The sequence below is a fragment of the Lycium barbarum genome, chromosome 4 (genome assembly GCF_019175385.1).
Source record: "Lycium barbarum isolate Lr01 chromosome 4, ASM1917538v2, whole genome shotgun sequence".
Lineage (NCBI taxonomy): Eukaryota > Viridiplantae > Streptophyta > Magnoliopsida > Solanales > Solanaceae > Lycium > Lycium barbarum.
Window position 1 is genome coordinate 9,248,290 of NC_083340.1, and position 4,060 is coordinate 9,252,349.

The window sequence follows — 4,060 nt, forward strand, 5'->3', positions numbered from 1 at the left end:
AGTGGTAATAAAAATAATGACAGCTAGTGATTGCAATAGAACAATGAAACGCCGGTATTAATAAAAGCTAAAATATAAATAGTTATTCCTTAAGTCGCCGAAAAATATTAGAAGCGTAAATAGATATTTTGGGGAAGGCGGGACAAAATTGGGTGTCAACAGGGTCTGCTTTTCAAATGTTGAGACAGAGAAATGCACACATTGATACTATTCATGAGGGTGAGAAGAAAGAACTTCAAATATGCTCCATATAATTGGAGTAGAGTGGTGGAGGCTTTATATGGGTATACTCCTACAGTTAGGGTTACTAAAGTCATTTGGAAACTACCTGAATATGGTTGGATGAAGGCAAACACTTATGGGGCATCAAGAGGCAATCCAGGTAGAAGCTCTTGGGGTTTTTGTGTGAGAGATCCTAATGGGGATATTATTCAAGCACAAGCTAAAGAGATGGAAGGAAATTTCAGCACCAACACCCAAACTGAAGCAATGGCAATTCTGCAAGCTCTAAAATACTTGGATACTATACAGGTGGACAAGATTCTTATTTAAACGACTCTTTATTGCTTAAAAACCTAGTGGAGAGGATTTGGAAAGTGCCCTGGCAGATTATCAACATAATAGAAGAGATCTAAAGACTAATGACGGGAAAAACTGTGATTATTGCCTATATTTTCAGGGAAGGAAACAAATTAGCTGACTATCTAGCTAATTTGGCCCTAGATGAGGGAGCAGTCTTAGCCAGGAACTTTCAGGAACTCAATTCTCATGGAAGAAGGATAGTGAACAATGATAAGTTGGAGTAACCTTATTTGAGACTTAGATCTGTAAAAGATGAGGTGGATAGGAGGGAGAAAAGGAAATGAAAGTCCTCAAGTTCGAATCCTTATGGAGAAGAACTGTGACAAATTTATTTCAACTAACAGGTTTCTCTTTTTTGCAGGTACACATAATATGGCAATCACACAAGAAGATAGCACAAACAGGATCAACATACAAGCATTGGAAAAGACAACAAGTTCAAGGCAAAATAATATGGACTCTGGTCAACAACATCAACATACATCAGGGTCACAATCACAGCAAAAGGGAAAGCAAGGCATTGGGATATATTTGATTCAATTTTGGGTGGGACAGTGTGTGGTATTGGTGTCGATTGATGCTCATTATACTGTCCAATCTCCAATCGGTTTCAAGGTTAGTCAACAACATGGGGCTTATATCATAAGTCATAAGAGTTCCAAATCAGCATGGGAATTAAATCAGGAAATCTCAATAACAAGCGGAAAACAACTATGGCAATGGTACAGCTGATGAAGCTACAACAACGGAGAAGGATAGTAAAGCTTACCATTTCAAAAAAAAAAAAAAAAACAAAGACGACTCAACCAAACATTGGATATGAGCAAGGAGCAGCTGGTCGAAGTTTCTCAGACAAGGAGGCGCAACAGTCGGAGCTTTTAGAATACATTCTTAGAGATTATCAAAAGAGGGAACTTTATCAGTCAAACAAGTCACAAATACAGGAAAACAAGCACATATATAGTAGCAGCAACAAGGAGAAACAACAAAACATGGTAATCACGATTTCATCAGCTACATGAGGTCTCATGCAAAAGGGATTTATTGGAGAGTACATGGAACTGGGAATATACTAAATCGACATGGGATTGAGCTTTGTGTGGTATTAGCACAGTAGGTGCTCACTCCATTGCTCAAACACCTATTAATTTTAGCATAAACCCAATACATATAGAACATAAGAGCAGATTTAAAACATACTTCAGGTCGATTTGGACAAACATTCAATTTGAAGACGCTCAGGTACATGGACAAGAGAAAATACCTTTCAATCAGCTTTACGGTGGAAGCATACATCTTCGAATTGTGATGGAAGACAAAACTCAGCTCAATTTGGACCGCAATAGTACAGATCTGTTGAACTCAGTCAATCAAAGAAGTGAGATGAAGAAAATGATGAAACAAAAAGGTACTTGTGAACAATAGTATGCGTACCTTAAAGCCCAGATGAAGAAGATCAAGAGGAAACATGCTACAAGCTTACAGATTCACCCATGGGAAGAGGAAACCAAAGTCAAAGCTAACTTTCCTAATTTTACTTCTGGAAGTTTTCGTGTTTACAGATGCTTTTGTTTTCTTTTATTGCTTTAGACTCTATTTGATTTATTAATAAAAATAGACAGTGGGACCTTCCATTGACCCTACTTAAAAAAAAAGTGAGAAAATATTAATCATGAAAGTGATTTTTTCATCTTTGAGAATGTTTTAAAAAGTGTGGCAAGTGCATGTATTGATGTTGAAAAAATCACATGTTATTTGCTTCAATGGTTGATCATTTGTTGATCTTTGGCTCTAACATTAATGTTGTTGAATTAAACTAAAAATATGTGTAGCAATCATTTTGGTGTCAGAAATTTGAGTGAGGCAAAATATAAAAAACATGTGATAAAACTTTTCTTAACTAGTCACATTATGTTGAGAAAATTGTGAAGTACAATTTTGTGGATTGTACATGTGTTGCAAATCCTTTTGATTAAGTGTTTATTTATTTTCAAGTCAAAGTGAAAAAATTGTGATAAATCAAAAAGGAGTATGCTAGCCTAAATATGAGATATGTGACTGACTGCACTTGGCTTGATATTGCTTGTGCAGTAGAAGTACTTAGTGGGTACAAGCAAACCAGGTATATTTACTTGGTAAGAAAATTCATCGTTTGTTTTATTAAAAATAAAAAACATTGTGTTGTACTCAATTTTTTTTTAATGCAGATGAGAAAACTCGGTGCTATGTGTTAGAAATAAAAAATTATTGTTGCTAACTCCACCAATTCCTTTAGCTTCAGCTAGTGAAAAAGTAAATTGGTTTAGACATTTATTATATCAAATATCTTATTTGAGAAATCAATTCCTCTAATTTTTTATTTATTGTGAAAGCACCATTACGATTGGTGGAGTACAAAACCGTTATTGTGATGGCAAATCCAGGCCCAAAAGGAGAAATACTATACCGTGAGATCATTTGTGAAAAATGGTATACCATAAATATTGATTGTGTAAATTTGTCATAATCTTGCAGATTCGCAGACTAAGGCCTTAGCAAGGAAAAGTGTCTGGAGAACATCTAGGGGGATGGGGTTAAATGTTACACCCCGGAAAGTTTGCGTCACCAAGACTGTCGGCGGCTTAGTATGAGCTCAAGGGAGAGCAGAGTTATACAAGAATTAGGGATGAATATTGTATTATCTGCATATAAGAGTATTCATGTGACATTTGGAGATCGTATGGACTAAATCAGTTAACAAGTTCCCTGATAATAGCCCTCGTAACCATAAGTTAAGGAGGGGCCCACATGTCAGGATTTTATAAAAGACATATGAAGAGATATATGGGTAGTACATGTGAAGTTGAGCAAGTCCTAAGAAGGACCCATAAGCCAAATATGGACATAAGCTCTCCAAAAGGACAATTTAAGGAAACGTTTTCAGATGATCTGATTTGGAGGGGAAAAAACGGAATTATAAGTTTCGAATTTGGGAAAACTCCCAGAAATAAAAGTTGTATATAATTGAAAGAGCTTTCCAACCATAGGTCGTGGGCCCTCACACGATGTTAGAATCAAGAGTTATGGCCATTTTAAGAACAAGACCCTAAGCTGCCTAAGTGGATCCGCGGGCCCCACATGGGAAGGTCGGTGGAACCGACCTAGGGGGGCTATAAATACCCCCACCAACTCGTTTTTTTCAGCAAATTAACATTCCAAAAGTTCCTAGAATTCTCTCAAAACATCTCCCAAACATTATAGTCCGATAAATCAAGAAATTGACAAGATTACGCCAAACTAGTCCGTGAAAAGTGATTGTTCTTGCTTCTACTTAAGCTTGGTGTTGGAAAAGGTTGACGTGGCTGAGTTTTTTTCCAAGTATAAGGTATGTTATTTATCCCATCTTTTATGTTGAGTTTATTTGAAGGTCTAGCAAGCCTTAAAAATAAAAATAGTTATGGAGAAAAGGTCATAAAGTGTTGTGTTGTAGTTGTTGTGT

The 4,060-nt window shown here is 36.3% G+C and overlaps 1 long non-coding RNA gene across 1 annotated transcript; it reads right to left on the reverse strand.

Annotated features, from left to right (window-relative positions):
• Nucleotides 1-1,885: 1,885 nt before the first annotated feature.
• LOC132638164 (uncharacterized) lies at nt 1,886-2,170 on the reverse strand. Its single transcript, XR_009581616.1, has 2 exons — nt 2,017-2,170; nt 1,886-1,935 (listed from the first exon to the last, which is right to left on the reverse strand). It is a non-coding gene; the product is annotated as an uncharacterized LOC132638164 (long non-coding RNA).
• Between the last annotated feature and the right edge of the window lie 1,890 nt (nt 2,171-4,060).